Source organism: Colobus angolensis, unplaced genomic scaffold (genome assembly GCF_000951035.1).
Source record: "Colobus angolensis palliatus isolate OR3802 unplaced genomic scaffold, Cang.pa_1.0 Scaffold301, whole genome shotgun sequence".
In the NCBI taxonomy this organism is placed as follows: domain Eukaryota; kingdom Metazoa; phylum Chordata; class Mammalia; order Primates; family Cercopithecidae; genus Colobus; species Colobus angolensis.
The window spans coordinates 1754491-1773251 of record NW_012116278.1 but is presented as its reverse complement, the minus strand read 5'-3'; positions in this window follow the sequence as shown (position 1 = coordinate 1773251).

Below are 18761 nucleotides of genomic sequence, written 5' to 3'. Positions count from 1 at the left end.
CACCGTGTTAGCCAGGATGGTCTCGATCTCCTGACCTCGTGATCTGCCCATCTCAGCTTCCCAAAGTGCTGGGATTACAGGCTTGAGCCACCGCGCCCCGCCTTAGATAAGCTTTTTGATGTGCTGCTGGATTAGGTTTGCCAGTATTGTTTTTTGAGGGTTATTGCATCAATGTTCATCAGGGATATTGGCCTGAAATTTTCTTTTTTTATTGTGTCTCTGCCAGGTTCTTGTATCAGGAAGATGCTGGCGTCAAAAAAATAGTTCAGATGTGGATATTGGGGAAAAGACTAAAAACAGGCCAGAAAGATTTGATGTCCGGAATGGCAAAAGGGAATCCTAGTCTCTGACAAAACAGACTTTCAACCAAAAAAGATCAAAAAAGACAAGGAAGGGCATTACATAATTGTAAAGGGATCAATGCAACAAGAAGAGCTAACTATCCTAAAAATATATGCACCCAATAAAGGAGCACCCAGATTAATTAAGAAAGTTCTTCGAGACCTACAAAGAGACTTAGACTCTCACACAATAATAGTGGGAGATTTCAACACCCCACTGTCAATATTAGACAGATCAACAAGACGGAAAATTAACAAGGATATTCAGCACTTGAACAGAGCTCTGGACCAAGTGGACCTAATAGACATCTACAGAACTCTCCAACCCAAATCAACAGAATATACATTCTCCTCAGCACCACATCACGCTTATTCTAAAATTGACCACATAATTGTAAGTAAAAAACCCCTCAGGAAATGCAAAAGAACTGAAATTATAACAAACAGCCTCTCAGACCACAGTGCAACCAAATTAGAACTCAGGATTAAGAAACTCACTCAAAACTGCACAACTACATGGAAACTGAACAACCTGCTCATGAGTGGCTACTGGGTAAATAACGAAATTAAGACAGAAATAAATAAGTTCTTTGGAACCAATGAGAACAAAGACACAATGTACCAGAATCTCTGGGGCACAGCTAAAGCAGTGTTTACAGGGAAATTTATAGCACTAAATGCCCACAGGAGAAAGGGGGAAAGACTAAAATCAACACCTTAATATCACAATTAAAAGAACGAGAGAAGCAAGAGCAAACAAATTCAAAACCTAGCAGAAGACAAGACATAAATAAGATCAGAGCAGAACTGAAGGAGATAGAGACATGAAAAATTCTTCAAAAAATCAAAGTATCCAGGAGCTGGTTTCTCAAAATTTAATAAAATAGATAGCCAGACTGATAAAGAAGAGAGAAGAATCAAATAGGTACAATAAAAAATGATAAAAGGGATATCACCACTGATCCCACAGAAATACGAACTACCATCAGAGAATACTATAAACACCTCTATGCAAATAAACTAGAAAATCTAGAAGTAAATAAATTCCTAGACGCATACACCCTCCCAAGACTAAACCTGGACTGTTCAGGATTTCTATATCTCCCTGTTTCAGGCTTGGTGGATTGTATGTTTCCAGGAATTTATCTATTTCCTCTAGTTTTTGTTGTTGTTGTTTGAGACGAAGTCCTGCTCTGTCTCCCGGGTTGGGTTCAGTGGTGCGATCTTGGCTCACTGCAGCCTCCGCCTCCCTGGTTCAAGCGATTCTCCTGCCTCAGCCTCCTGAGTAGCTGAGATTACAGGAGTGTGTGACCACGACCAGCTAATTTTTGTATTTTTAGTAGACACGAAGTTTCACCATGTTGGCCAGAATGGTCTCAATCTCCTGGCCTCGTGATCCACCCACCTTGGCCTCCCAAAGTGCTGGGATTAAAGGCATGAGCCACTGCACGTGGCCTCCCTTGGTTTTTCTTGTTTGTGTGCATAGAAGTTTTCACACTAGTCTCAAATAATATTTTGTATTTCTATGTTATCAGTTGTAATGTCTCCATTTTCATTCCCAATTAAGCTTATTTCAATCTTTTCTCTTCTTTTCTTGGTTAATCTAGCTAGTGGTCTATCAATTTTATTTATCTTTTCAAAGAATCAACTTTTAATTTCGTTGTTCCTTGGTATTATTTTCTTGGTTTCCATTTAGTTTAGTTCTGCTCTGATCTTTGTTACTTCTCTTTCTCTGCTAGCTTTGGATTTGGTTTGTTGTTGTTTCTCTAGTTCCTTGAGATATAACGTTAGGTTGTCAGTTTGTGACCTTTCTATCTTTTTACTTCAGTCCCTGAGCTTCCCTAGGACTTTTTGTCTTTTTGTTGTAGGTGTTTAGTGCTATAAACTTTCCACTTAGTGCTGCTTTTGCTGTATCCCAAAGGTTTTTTTAACTTATGCCACTGATACCATTCATTCTGAAAATTTTTTGAATTTCCATCTTGACTTCATTATTGACTCAAAAATCATGCAGGAGTATTATTTAATTTTCATGCATTTGTATAGTTTAGAGGAAAGTCATTACCTAAGTGAGGTAACTCAGGAATGGAAAGCCAAATACTATTTGTTATCACTTATAGTGGGAGTTAAGCTAAGGGTACTCAAAGACGTACAGAATGGTGTGATACACACTGGAAACTCAGAAGGGAGGAGTATGGGAAGGGGGTGAGAAATGAAAAATTACCTATTGGGTACAATGTACACTTTTCAGGTGACAAGTACACTAAAATCCCAGACTTCATCATTACATGTACATCATCCATGTAACCAAAAGTTATTACAAACACTAAAGCTATTGGAACAATTTTTATTTAACAAAAGACAATCTTATTCCAAGAAGATAGAGGACTAGGGTATTAGATGTCTCCCCTACTCCCCTGCTCCCATTCTGTCTTGGGTTGCCTGAAGCCATAATTGTGTTTTGTTGCCTGTCCATTTACTTCTGCAGAAGTAGCTCCATCCGAGGTGAGCAGCAATATTTCTCAAGAGCAAATATTCAAGGATTCTGGTGGAAAAGACTGAATGATGAGGCTTTTCTTTACCATTTCCTTCCTTCTTTCCTTCCTTCCTTCCTTTCTTCCTTCCTTCTTTCCTTCCTTCCTTCCTTCCTTCCTTCCTTTCTCCTTTCTTTATTACATTCTCTCTCTTGATCACTCATTCACTTTCAAAATGTACTAAACAACTATTCTATGAGAGACTTCATATTAATCATGATAAGCAAAACTAGACTTCTAATATATAATAAAATTCATTTCAAAAGCATTGCCTCATCAAGTCCTCTGCTAGATGCTGGAGATGCTGGGTCTAAGATGACGGACTCATCACTGATTGTGATCTCAAGAAATCCATTGCTCTGTAAGGGGAGACAGATATGTTACTCATTTGTTCAATCATTGAATCCCTAGGTGGGATGCTGGGACTGTTGGCTCTTTTCCATCTTTAACATGCAGGACCATCCCTGGACTCCAGTTGATATGCAATAAATGATGAAACAACTACATTTATTAGAACACCTGTGATGTGTCAGGTATTTTACATGTTTTATTGTTAATCCATTTCCCAATCTTGTGACAAAGATGTGGTCAATCCCATTTCATAGATGAGAAAAAGAGATACAGAGAGGTTAGGCAATTTGTCAGTCTTAAACATCATTAAGGGATAAAATTTTAAAATGATAATTCAGGTCTGCCTGATGCCAGTGCACATTATTTTCATACTTTTCCATGCCTTTTTTTCCAAAATATGTAAATAAAAAACTATTAGGTATTTTTTATTTAACGTTGATGAGACCTTTCTAATTTAAGAGAGAAACAATGTTCTCAATGGGCAGGAATTCGGGTTGTCGTCTATTTTTCACGGCAGGAACCTTAACAAATAAATATGTAAATATAACTGGCATGTCCGCTATGTCATTTATACTAGCCTGAAGTGTCTATAGCATGAATACCCAAATTTTGTTATTTCAAACGCTCCCACCTGCAAGATTATGGGATCTTAGCACCATCTAGCTAAAATCTCTTTCCAGTTATTGTTGCTATCCACATATATTCAGTAGTAACTTATCTCTTATTCTTATATTTTGGTCCCTTTGTTGACATCTCCTGTAGAAAGTCACTTGGGGTGGTTGTCACCATTAACATGGCACTCAAGATCCTGAATGACAATTCTGTGCTCCTTGCTGAGGAAGATTTACGCTAAGGTATCCCAAAATATACTTCCAAAGATTTGTTTATGATTATGACTATGTGCCCAAAGCAATTTGTCAAACAGACTTTGTTCATGGAGTAACTCACTCATCACATGCTCCCACCACCACCTCAATAGTGAGTCGAGAGCTCCTGGAGTTGCCAACCCCTGCTGCATTTTCTACAGTACACGTTGCATCAGACCCAAGTTACATTCCAGGCCTAAAGGAGGAGAATGCTCCACTCCTCAACTCTGCAAGATCTTTATGACATGGCCAGAAGAAAATGTGCTTATATGTAGTAGATTGATTGCAAAACTTCTCACTCCTCTCTGAATCCATATCCATTGATAGTAAACTCCCTGAATCTGAGTTTTGCCCAAGTGATTTGTCCAATGAGGTAATAACAAACTTGATGTAAGCAGAGACTTGAAAAAGAACTTTCAACAACACGCCTAGACAGGACTGCTAGAGGATGAGACGTGAAACAGATGTAGCTGTCCCAGCCAAGGCAATTTTAGATTTGCCAATACTCAGCTGATCACCTGAGTCCCAGAAAGATCGGACTAACTGCCCAACCAAAACCAGCCTGATTTAGCAGAACTGCTCATTCAAGTCATAGACCTGTGAAAAATAACTTACAATTTTTCAAACCACTGTATTTTTAAAAAAATATATTTTTAATGTTTGTGGGTACATAGTAGGCATATATATTTATGGGGTACATGAGATGTTTTGATATAGGCATTCAATGTGTAATAATCACATCATAGAAAGGGTATACATCCCCTCAAGCATTTGTCCTTCGTGTTACAAACAATCCAATTATACTCTTTTAGTCATTTAAAAATATACAATTAAATTATTATTGACAGTAGTCACCTGTTGTGCTGTTGAATGCTAGGTCTTATTCATTTATTTTAACCATTTTTGTATCCATTAACCATTCCCACCTCCCCCAACTCCCCTACTACCCTTCCCAGCCTCTAGTAACCATCCTTCTACTCCTTCTACTATCTATCTCCATTAAAAACACCACTAATTTTGTAGTGTAATTTATTATACAGCTGTAGCTAATTGATATATTTTGAGTTGTATCACAAATTATCTCATTGAAACAGATTATTTAGCTCCTGCTACCAACATTTCTCTCCAGAGAGTCATCCTCCTGTTTCCATTCTCCTGTATCACCCCTTTCCTTTCCACCTTTCCTCCCACAAATCTGATTAAAAATTCATCTACGGTGCTATCAAAAAGCAGGCGCACATGACCTATTGTCCACTACATTCTCCTGTTCCTAATCCCTAGCCCTTCTCCCAGTCCCCACCTCTGCATTTACTAAGATCTCTTCTCCTTCCGTAAGAGAGAAAAATAAACACAAGCCTCTCATATAAGTTAATTAATGCAAATAGATGTCTATGATCTGCTAAATCTTTCATTTTTATTAAGCAGACATAAATAAGACTAAATTATCTTCAGACTAAGCAAGGATTTCACAACAGAAAAAAGAAATACATATAAACATAATTTATATACAGTCTGCCCTTTGTATACAAGGGTTCTGCATATGCAGATTCAACCAACCATGGGTTGAAAATATTGGAAAACAAAACAATAAAAAAGTACAACAATTTATATTTTATTCTCCTAACACTGGTCTCTTCATTTTTATTTTATTTTTATGGGTTTTTTAATGTGTGTAATTTCAACTGATATTTTATTCAGGAGGTATAGGTACAGGTCAGTTACATGGGTAACATGATGTTGAGGTTTGGGACATGAATAATCCCATCATCCAGACAGTGAGCATAGTACCTAGCAGTTTTTCAAATCTTGCCCTCTTCCTTCCCTCCTCTACCTACTAGTCTCCAGTGTCTATTTTTGCCATCTTTATATCCATGAATACCCAATATTTAGCATCCACTTGTAAGTGAGAATCTGCTGTATATGGTTTTCTGCTCCTGCATTAATTCACTTATGATAACGGCCCTTAGCTGCATTCATGTTCCTGCAAAGGACATGATTTCATTCATTTTAATGGCTAAGCAGTATTCCATGGTGTATATGTACCATATTTTATTTCTCCAAGTGACCATTGATGAGCATCTTGATTCCATGTCTTTGCTATTATGATACATGTTGCAATAAACATATAAGTTCATGTGTCTTTTTGATAGAATTATTTTATATATATATACCCAGTGATGGGTTTGCTGGATTCAATGGTAGTTTGTTTTAAGTTCTTTGAGAAATTTCCAAATTGCTTTTCAAACTTGCTGAACTAATTTACATTCTCACCAACAGTATGTCAGTCTTCCCTTTTCTCTGCAGCCTCACCAGCATCTACTGTTCTTTGTATTTTCAATAATAACCATTCTGAGTGGAATTGCATTGTGGTTTGAATTTGCAGTTCTCTAATGAATTGTGATATGTAGCAGTTTTTCATATGTTTGTTACCCACTTACAAGTCTTGTTTCCAAATGTGTCTGTTCATGTCTTTCACCTACTTTTTAATGGGTTGTTTTTGCTTGTTGAATTGTTTAAATTTCTCATAGATTCTGGATATCGAACCTTTGTCAGATGTTTAATTTGTAAATATTTTCTCCCATTCTGTAGGTTTTCCTTTTACTCTGTTGATAGTGTTGATAGTTTCTTTTGCTATGCAGAAGCTCTTTAATTAGGTCCCACTTGTCAATTTTTGGGTTTTTTTTTTTTTTCAATTGCTTTTGGTGACTTAGTAATAAATTCTTTCTCAAGACCAATGTCCAGAATGGTGTTTCCTAAGTTGCCTTCTAGGATTCTTACAGTTCAGGGTCACACATTTAAATCTTTCATTCATCTTGAGTTATTTTTTTTTCTTATAGTGAAAGGTAGGGGCCCAGTTTTATTCTTCTGCCTGTGGCTAGCCAGCTATCTCAGCACTATTTATTGAATAGAGAGTCCTTTCCCTATTGTTTGTTTTTGTCAATTTTGTCAAAGAACAGATGGTTGTAGGTGTGTGGCTTTATTTCTGGTTTCTCTATTCTGTTCAATTGGTGTACGTGTTTATTTTTGTATCACAACCATGCTGTTTCGGTTACTGTAGCCTTATATTATAGTTTATAGTCAGATATGTGATGCCTCCACCTTTGTTCTTTTTACCTAAGAACAATGGAACAATGTTTAAAAACAAATGAGAAAACAATACCAGCATAACAATAATTTACATAGCATTTACATTTTATTAGTTATTATAAGTAATTCAGAGATTATGTAAAGTACACAGAAGGATGTGCTTAGGTTATATGAGAATACGACACCATTTTATGTAAGGAACTTGAGTATCTTCAAATTTTGGTATCTGTGGAAGTGCTGAAAACAGTCCTCCAAGGATAATGAGGGATGACTGTACACAAGTATATCATGGACACACACACACACTTAGATGTGACTTATATGCATTACGCAGATACCATAAGATTAAATCAATATGAATAAGTAGAGGAGATGATGAAGAGTGAAGTCAGAGAAGACTGCATTATGCTATAATACATTGTTACCACTAAGGGCAGATTTTATTATTTATTTTGGCTTCTGTTATACATGAGCATCACACATACCCTTTCTTAACTGCAGCAGACGCTAAATTAGCAGAGTATAAAGTGAAGATGCGTTCACGCCCTCATCCTAAATTGTGATTTTGCCAAGAATACATGAAAAGCTTTGGCTTTCCAGGAACCCATCACTTTTACCTGGTGGGAAACCAGGCCCAGCCTTGCCAGGCTATCCTGGTGGCATAAGAGAAAAATCAGTCATGCTCTTATTTCTAAGAAGCTTTTCCCTTTAGCCTCATCTCTCAGATACCTGCCAACAGGTCCCCTTTTCCTTTGATCCATGCTCTTATTTTACCTAAAATAACCCCCAACTTTAAGAACAACATATCTTCCCTCTTTTCTTAGTCAAAATGGTCTCTGCATTTTGTGAGCAATATTTTGCTTGTGAAATACTTGATACGGACCAACTATAAGCATGTGAATGCAGTAAAAGAACCACTGTACTGGGTGACAAGAGGCATAGTTCTAATCACAGCTCTATCACCAACTTACTGTGTGAGCATGGACAAGTTATTTTAGGCTGGATTTTTGTCTTATTTTTTTGAAATGCAGTGCTTTTGTGAAATGTTCTCTAAAACTTCATCTAATTTCAAAAACTGCATGAGTCGATCCTGAGGTTCTCAAATTATGTCAGAAAGCTTGAAGTTGTACTGCTTCAGGGTCTAGATCTTAGACTCTATTATTATGCCCCTGGTCAGGCCACCGTGATCTTTGGCCTGATCTGCTTGAATAGATTTCTGTTTTGTTTTCCTGTTTCCACTTTTGTATTACTAGAATTAATTATCCACATGGATTATCAAGTAATGTCTATAAACACAAATCAAATCATATATCTCCTTTGCATAAGCACGCTAATTGTTTTTTATTGCCCTTACAACAGAATCCAAATACCAGCTAAACTCAAACTGGCCCTAACCTCCATTACCAACCTCATCTCCTGCCACTCTCCCAGGCTAATAACCAGCAAAGAAATAGAAATGCCAGTCTTAAAAATCACATGGAATTGGATTTATCCTGCAATCTGAATGAGCCTGGAAGTTGATTCTCACCCAAGAAACTCAATAAGAAACACAGTCCTGATGACACCTAGATCTTGATATTATGAGACCTTTCTCAGAGTCCACTGGACTTTGTGTGAGATCCAGTCAAGCCAAACAAAACTTACAATCCACAGGACAGTGAGATAATAAATTTGTTTGTTTAAAGCCACTAATGGGGTAATAACTTTTTTTACAACAGCAACAGAAAATTAACGCAACAAATGGCAGGACTCATCTGTAAAGATTCCATGAGGAAAGAGGTCCCAAATCTCCTTCCATCTCTTATAACTGTTTCTTCTCTCTTAGAAGCTTTCATCCTACTTTTATGCCAAACAAATCCTAAAATTTAAATTACTCCTAGTCCTGGATCAAATCTCAGCTGATATTACTGACCTGCCCTCATTCATTGTAACATGAAACCTGGGCTTTAGATATAGCAGGTTGATTCCACTGAAGTCTCAGAATTCATTCTTTTTCTCACCATTGAAGATGGTAAGGATAGAGTAGGGCATGTCTGACAAGGAGAAGACCCTGTCAATTATAAAATAGAAGAAGCTAGGTGATATTTTACAAAGAGAAGGGAGCTCAAGGGAGAGAAATGTCTGCAGGGCCTCAAAGTGGTGAGAAAACAGAGTTCTTCTAGTACCAGAGAATATAAATTATATGCATAGGTATATATCATAGATAACTTGTGTCTAGGGAAAAAAATGCTAACCATAAAAGGTGTTCAGGATTACTTTTGGAGGTACTTAGATTTAGGACATTGTATTTGGAGAGCATCTGGTCCAACATTCTCATTTTGTCAATGAGTAAACCAAGTCCCAGAGAGCAAGACTTGCCTCATGATCTTTAAAGTCTTTTGCTATCATGAAATTTAGTTTAAATTATTCCTGTTAGACCAAAACCATATGACCATCTCAATAGATATAAAAAAAAAAGGCACTTAATGAAATTTAACATCCTTTCATGATAAAAATAATAATAAAAAAAAAACTCCTAACAAATTAAGTATAGAAGGAAAGTACCTCAACACAGTAAAGGCCATGTGTAACAAACACAAAACTAAAATTATACTCAATGGGAAAAAGTCAAAAATTTTTCAATAATATCAGAAATGTGACAAGGATGTCTACTCTCTCCACTTGTCTTCAACACAGTACTGAAAGTCACAGTCAGAACAATTAGGCAAAAGAAAGAAATAAAAGGCATCTATGCAGGGTGAGGTGTCTCATGCCTGTAATCCCAGCACTTTGAGAGGTTGAGGTGTGCAGATCACTTGAGGTCAGGAGTTCAAGATAAGGCTGGCCAACAAGGCGAAACCCCATCTCTACTAAAAATACAAAACAATTAGCCAGGCATGGTGGAGCGTGCCTGTAATCCCAGCTACTCGGGCATGAGAACCATTTGAACACAGGAGGCAGAGGGTGCAGTGAGCCCATTTCATGCCACTGCACTCCAGCCTGGGCAACAGAACAAGACCCTGTCTCAAAGAGAAAAAGAAGAGGAAGGGGAAGAGGAAGAGGAAGAGGAGGAGGAGGAGGAGGAGGAGGAAGAAGAAGAAGAAGAAGAAGAAGAAGGAGGAGGAGGAGGAGGAGGAGGAGGAGGAGGAGGAGGAGGAGGAGGAGGAGAAGGAGGGGGGGAGGAGGAGGAGGAAGGGAGGAGAAGGAGGAGGAGAGTAGTAGTATTGGAAGAGGAGGAAATCTCAAACAATAAAAAAGAAGAAGAAGAAATAAAAGCCATCCACTTTGGAAAGAAAGAAGTTAAATTGTCCCGGTTCACAGGCAACATGACCTTACATATAGAAAACCCTAAACTACACACACACATGCACACACAATTGTTAGAACTAATAAGCTGGTTTAGTAAAGTTGCAGGATGTAAAATCAACAGACAATAATCAGTAGTATTTCTATACACTAACAGTGAAATGAAATCCAAAAATGAAATCAAGGAAACAATTTTATTTACAAAAAGCAAATAAACAAAAAACTTAGGAATAAACTTAACCAAGGAAGTGAAGACCTATACACTAAAAACTATAACATATTGATGAAAGAAATTGAAAAAGACACAAATAAATGAAAAGATATTTCATGTTTATAGATTGGAAGAACAGAGGAACAATAAAATATCCATCCTACCCAAAAAACTCTATAGATTCAATGTAGTTCTTATCAAAATACCAAAGACATTTTTCACAAAAATAGGAAAAAATTTCAAAATTCATATTGAACCACAAGACAATATAAACAGCCAAAGCAATCTTGAGCAAACAGAACAAAGCTGAAAACATCATACTACCGCAATTCAAAATATACTACTAAGCTATAGTAATCAAAACAGCATGGTACTGGCATAAAAAGAGACAAATAGACCAATGGAACAAAATAGAGCCCCAGAAATAAATACATGAATTTACAGTCAATTGATTTTCAACAAAGGAGACAGGAATACACAATGCGGAAAGGATGATCTCTTCAATAAATGGTATTGGGACAACTAGATATTTAAATGCAGAACACAGAATTTCTCACACCATATACAAATATCAACTTACAATGGGTTAAAGACTTAAATGTAAGACCTTAAGCTGTGCAATTACTAGAAGAAAACAGGGGAATAGCTCTATGACATTGGTCTGGGCATGATTTTTTAGACATAAACCCAAAAGCACAGGCAACAAAAGGAAAAATAGAAAAATGGGATTACTCCAAACCGAAAAATCTTCTTCACAAACAAGGAAACAATCAACAGAGTAACCTATGGAGTGGGAGAAAATGTTTGCAAATCAGATACTTGATAAGGGGTTAATATCCAAAAATATATAAGGAACCCAAACAACTCAGTAGTAAGAAAACACATTACCCAAATAAAAAATGGGCTACGCACCTGAAGAGACACTCTTCAAACAAAGACATACACATACCCAATAAAAAAAATACTTAATATCACCAATCATCAGAGAAATGCAAATTAAAACCACAGTGATATGTCACCTCATACCTATTAGAATGGCCATAATAAAAAAGATGAAAGATAGCATGTCTTAGAGAGGACATGGAGACTAGGGGCCCCTTGCACAGTCATGATAGAAATGTAAATCAGTAGAGACATTATAGAAAATACGGAATTTCCTCTAAAACTTAAATCTGTAATTACCATGTGCTCTAGCCATCCCACTTCTGGATATATATCCAAAGGAAATGGTATTGGTATGTTGAAGAGATAACTACATTAACATGTTCATTACAGAATTATTCACAATTGCCAAGACATGGAGTCAACTTAAGTATCCACCAATGGATGAATGGATAAAGAAAACGTGGTGTATATACAAAATAACATACTGTGGGCTGGGTGCGGTGGCTCACGCCTGTAATCCCAGCACTTTGGGAAGCCGAAGCGGGTGGATCACGAGGTCAGGAGATCAAGACCATCCTTGCTAACATGGTGAAACTCCCTTTTTTCTAAAAAAAAAAAAAAAAAATTCACCAGGCATGGCGGAGGGCGCCTGTAGTCCCAGCTACTTGGGAGGCTGAGGCAGAAGAATGGCGTGAATGTGGGAGGCAGAGCTTGCAGTGAGCTGAGATCACGCCACTGCAGTCCAGCCTGGGCAACAGAGCGAGACTCCATCTCAAAAAATAAAAATAAAAAAAACAGCATACTATGTTGTTGCAAATGAAATGATTTTCTTATTTTTAAAGGTTTATTTTCAACAACATGAATGAATCTGAAGGATATTATAAGTGAAATAAATCAGGCACAGAAAAATAAATACTGCATAATCTCACTTGAATGTGGAATCAAAAAAGGTGAACTCATAGAAATAGGTAGTAGAATGATGGTTACTAAAGACTGGAGTGGGGTGGTCTGAAGGAGATGTTGGTTAAAGGATACAAAAATTCAGTTTGAAAGAATCTGTTCAAGAGATCTATTGTAAGACATGGTGGCTATAGTTAACAACAATGCATTGTACTCTTGTAAATTGCTAAGAGAGTAGGTTTTAAATGTTCTCAGAACAAAATTGATAACTATATAGGGTAACACACGTTAATTAGCTCAATTTACCCATTCCACAATGTATACATATTTCAAAGCAACATGTTGTACATTATAAATTTATACAATTTTGTCAATTAAAAGTATTAATTCAGTAAAATAAATAAATAATAATAAATAAATGATTCCTGCTGTATGAAATTTTAAAAGATCCATGAGGAAGACTGTCTAAAGAGATTATGTTGAAGCTTTTCAGTAATTGCAAAACCTTATTTGTACCATTTTTCTCTAATTCATACTCTGGTCCTGTTTCTCTCTAATTTGAACTCTGAATTTACAGTATGTACTCTTGCTGTCCATGTGCTGAAAAAAACCTGAAGGAAGTGCAGTTCTCATCTGAGTCTTCAAACAAAAATCTTTCAGATTTCAGATGTGCTTGTGGCTTATCCTTCCTTGTCACTTGAGAAGGGATTTATATAGCCAAACAGGGGTTCAATCAAGATGTTCAAATCTTGTTTTATCTACTGAGCAATATTTGCACTTTCCCTCATTCAATCACATGAAAAAGTATTAAGTCCTTCTATGATTAATAGAAGTATTATAGAAAAGAGTAACACAAAATCCCCACCCTCTAGCTCATAGGCAAATGACATAGGAAGAGACTGCTGCTATACCATACCATGTCATCAGTACTACAGTAAAGGGCTCTCCAAGATGAAATGAAAGGAATAGAAAGTGTAGAGCCTGAGGCATAAAAGAACATGGTGGGCTCCTTGTACAGAATGATTGCTTCACAGGCAGCTTGGGGATAAATGGACAGATAACAGATGAGGCTGGGAAGCTTGGCTAAGGTCATGAATGCCATGTTAAGGAATTTGTATTTTATTCTGAAACTAATGTACATTAGAAGATATACCTAAAGAAGAGAGGTGACACGGTGATATTTTATTTTTAAGAAAATAATTCTGGCACAGTGGGGAAGACCAATTTCCCATAATTCCCTTACTCACAGCCATTTTTTTGTTATTGTACTAGAAATTATTCTCCTCATTACAATACGTCCAGTGAGGCTCCTCAGTTGTTTACATAATGTTAGCTACTAATCATTGCTTTCGAAGAATACATATTAGCCATGATTTTAAAAATATTTCCATAGTATCTGTGCACCCGTATTTACAACAGCATTATTCACAACAGCAAAATGTGGAAGCAACACAAGCATCCATTGGTGGATAAATGGATTTTTAAAATGTGGTATATACATACAATGGAATATTATTTAGCCTTAAAAAGGAAGGACATTCTGATGCATATTACAATGTGAATAAACCTTGAGGACGTTATACTAGGTGAAATAAGCCAGTTACAGGAAAACAAATACTGCATGATTCTATTTATATGAGATACGTAGGGTAGTCAAACTCATAGAAGCAGACAGTAGAACGGTGGTTATCAAGGTCTGTGGGGCAGGGGAATGGGAGGTTAGCATTTAATGGGTATACAGTTTCAGCTGGGAAAGATTAAAAAGATGGAGATGGGTAGTGGTAATGGTTGCATGACAATGACAATATACTTAATGCCACAGTACTGCACACTTAAAAGTGATTAAAATGACAAGTTCTAGGTTGTTTTGTTGTTGTTGTTGTTGTTGTTGTTGTTGTTGTTGTTGTTGTTGTTCTGAGATGGAGTTTCACTCTTGTTTTCCAGGCTGGAGTGCAATGGCACAGTCTCAGCTCACCTCAGCCTCCACCTCCCAGGTTCAAGTGATTCTCCTGCCTCAGCCTCCCGGGTACCTGGGATTATAGGCATGTGCCACCATGCCCAGCTAATTTTGTATTTTTAGTAGAGACGGGGTTACTCTATGTTGGTCAGACTTGTCTCAAACTCCCAACCTCAGGGGATCTGCCTGCCTCAGCCTCCCGAAGTACTGGGATTACAGGCATGAGCCACTGCACCCTTCCCCGGTTGTTTATATTTTATGACAATAAAAAATACGTATATAAATTACTGGCCAGGTGCGGTGGCTCATGCCTATAATCCCAGCTCTTAGGGAGGCAAAGGCAGGGGGATAGCTTGAGCCCAGGAGTTCCAGACCTGCCTGGGCAATATAACAAGACCCTGTTCTCCACAAAAGGAAAAAACAAACAAACAAAAAAAGACCAAAAAATGTGTAAAAATACATATGTGAATTACAAACAAGAGGTAAACTCTAAATCCAGTTTTGCCAGAGTCCTGGAGTATACTTGATACTATACAGCCTGTCAGTGATTATGCAGCCACTGTCTTCAATTCTTTCTTCCTCTGGATTCTTCCCAGCTGCATATCCCTCCTCAAAATGTGGTAGACTTTTCCTCTTCTGGCCTGTATAAAGCAGGGACCAGTTCCATTGCTCGGCAAAACTAAAATGACAAGGGAGCTTGTGAGATCGTTTCACACATCCCACATCTTTATCTGTACCAAGAGACAAGCCTGGGCCAAGTCTTTCTCATTTTGTTCTGCTGAATCAGGGAAATTCCATCTTTCTTGTAGTATGTGGTCACACTAATAGGGCCTCAGGTAGGGGCACAATCTGCCAGATGTCTCTGTGTCTCTGGCCTTCTCCCTTGTATTTGGCATGAGACCAGGAACCCAGGTATTTTTAAAGAGAGGGAAAGGGATGACCTGCAAATTGAGCCAGACCAGAGGCTGGAGTTGATAATTTTTAGTCAAAAACCAGAGAGGATGCTTGCTGTAGAGTAGGACTCCAGAAACCTGGTGCCTGCGGAAATGGCACCAGAATACAAACACCTGAAAAATGCGAGATGCCAGCAGAAACAAACATAATAAAGACAGGGAAGGGAAGCCCAAGTGGCCCGGGTGCAAATTCTGCTCCATGATTTTGGGAAACTCTCTTACCTCTCTGAGCCACAGGAAACTTAACTTATAAAATGAACACTATATTCTATAGAGGTATGATGCATAAAGGGATGACAAAATATTGTGTATGATATGCTATAGGTGCCCACAAATGTTAGTTCCTCTCCTCCTGGCATCATATCAAGAGGAAGTCCAGTTCCAAAGGATACACTGGTCTCCCCTTAACAGATATCTGTGCATCGCTGTTGCAAAAGATGGTACCACTCAGTTTTCCCCAAATATGTCATCATCTTATTAATTGCCTACTGTGTGCATTGTGATTGTTCATCTCAGATCTCATTCTAGCCTTACTTCTGATGCTTGAATTACTTTTGCTACCTTCCTTTTACTTCGTTTAAGTCCATCTTGTCTTGCAGGTTTCAGCCCACGTTTGGGTTAGGATTGTTGTTGGATGCCTGGCTAGGGCTAGGTGACACAGAGCGATTCTTCTGGGACTTCTGGAGTTCTTTCTTTCCTTGATTATACCTAAGTGGGTTTGTGCTTCAGTTTCCATGCTACCCACTACTCTCAAGTATCTGCTGAGGGGTCATGTGAAATGGGAGAATAGTCAGGGCCTTAACAGTCAAACCAAACAATAATTTAATTTCTCCACATGATTCCAACTCCACCTTGAGTACTATCTTCAGAGAATCACTTTTTAAATGCACATTTGAAAAGTGTTTGCTCTACTGGGGAAAAAAAAATCAGTAGATGATATTTCCTCTTCATTTTGTCACATTACCAGGGGCTGACCTCCAAGGATTTTAAATGTGGAAAGGATCTTTGAGATAATTTGATGCACAGGTGGTAAACTTCAATGCCCACCAGGGCCAAGCAGGGAAGGTAAATGAGTGACGTCAGTCAGGAGAGTGAACTGGAAAGGCCAGGCTTTATCTAAAGGCAAAGCTGCTACAGAGGTCCCAAGATTGATGCCCTCTGTGATTGTAGGAACTCTAATGCACCCAAATATTTATATGTTGGCAATGAATATCCTTAAAAATATTAATGTTGGCACCAAATACAAGTGTTTTAAAGATAATACGTAAGCCAAATAAGCATATTAATACAGTCCTGGACCACCAGTTGGCAATTTCTGACTTGTCCAAACCCTACATTTTACAGAGATCCAGGACATAGACATATACTGTCCAAAGTCGCAACAAACAATCCTGGCAGACTGGAATGAGAATTCAGATCCAAGGCTGATCTGCAGTCTGTCCAGTATACCTCCAACTGCAGGGCCTCAGTGATTCTTTCATCCCATTTGAGAAGAAGAGGAAAGAGAGGATGAAATGCACTTAGAATGAGGGAGTAAAAACAGGGGTAACCCTGAGGTGGAAAATATGATACCTTTCTCAAAATTTCATCAACTCAACACATTTTTGTTGAACAAAGGCAATCTGCTGACACTGTCCTAAGCACTGGGAACTCCACAGGGAACAAAGCAGAAGTCCTTGCCCTCATTACTGAACTCACTTCCATTTCTTGACCGTCTCAATATTTCACTTCCACACTTTCATAATACTCTCCCTTTGATGAGAACAGGCTTCTCATGGCAAAGCCTGGCTAAACTTACTCATTCTTTAAGATTCAGCTTAGATTCTACTTCTTCCAGGAAGCCTTCTGGCATGCACATACTTATAGATCTGTATCAGATAAATGTCCTGAGACCTCTCCGTGCCTTGCACTTCCCTACTGAAACACGTTTCACAGGCATTCTGACGTCCCTTGCCTCTAACTTCTGAGCTACTAGGAGAATATACCATGGCTATCTTGCGCACAACTTACTCTCAGCACATTGAGCAATCTGTAACACAGAGTTGGTGTTCACTAAATGGAACAGTATCCCTCCTTCCAAGAATGGCAAACCAAGACAATGAGAGTTCCTTAATACCAGCCTCTGACAGATTCCATACTGTCCCACAACCCTGGTCTCCTAAGAGCCTCTCTGTTATCCTCTACTAGGGACCCCTCCTTGTGCCCAGATCTTCCTGCCTCTCTTTGTTTCTCCTTCCAGCCCCATGTTTTAGTTCTGGAATCAGTCTTTGCTTTATTAGGCTTGTGTTCCCTTTGAAGCCGTGACTACACATGGCCACACAAACCCTGGCATCTCGGCCCCAATCATCAAGATCCTTGGTGACCTGACAACAAAACATCTGGGCAACTGACTCATCTTGGTTTTCTCTTCATGCACATGGCTTGGCACTACTTAGGCACTGCCTGAAGGTCGGGTGCTGAATCCCTGATGCCGTGACAATTTTTCTTTGGTCTCTTGAAATCATCAAGAGCTTGTATATATGGGTAAGGTTTTTTTAATCAGGGAACAGCTGGTTGTGGTGGGGGAATCTATTTGTTGTGCCCACTATTAATTAGTAACATTTTAGAAAGCAGAACAAGAAGAGCAAAGTTTATGACTAGAAGGGAAAATTGGAAGCCATATATAAAAGCTGTGGGTGATGAATATTGGATTAACATGCCGTGATTGAAGGATTTTTCAGGTGAAAGATGAAGATTTCTTTTCCATGACTTTAAAGGATGAAAGTATGATTAGAAGTTTCAGGGAAGAAAACTTTAGACTTTATTCTTTCAACAAAAATGACCAAATTATAAGATACTCTTTTGTTGTTTTTCAATAAACATTTGTAAAATTCCTGTATTTTGAGCCACTTCATGAACCAGGCATGAAATGAACAGTTATCAAACAGGGTTCTTGCTCTCAAGGAGACTGCAGTCAAATGAGGGAAATCAACACTGAAACAGGAAAATTTGATCATGCAACATAGAAGCTCAGTGACACATAAACTTTGTGGGAGCAGAGGAGCAGAGCATCATTTAGGGTTTTCAAACCTGGTAGTACCAGCTACTGGTGACGTGATCTTGAGAAAATCTCTTAACTTACCTAGTAGGATGATACTGGACCTAAAAGGATATCATACAAACAACAATTTGTAAATTAAAAATGGACTGAAAAATGTTCGTGTCCACCATTAAACTTTCCCAAATTCACACAGGACTGTCTTGAAAGGTATTGAGATTCTGGTCTTAGGAAGAATTTAAGGAAGCCAGTACCTTCCTAGATAAGGGATGTTTACAGAGAAATTCCTACACTGGGGAGAGGCTTGTATATATTGCGAACCTCTTGTTTACAGTGCCTTGTTTTAAATAAGATTAG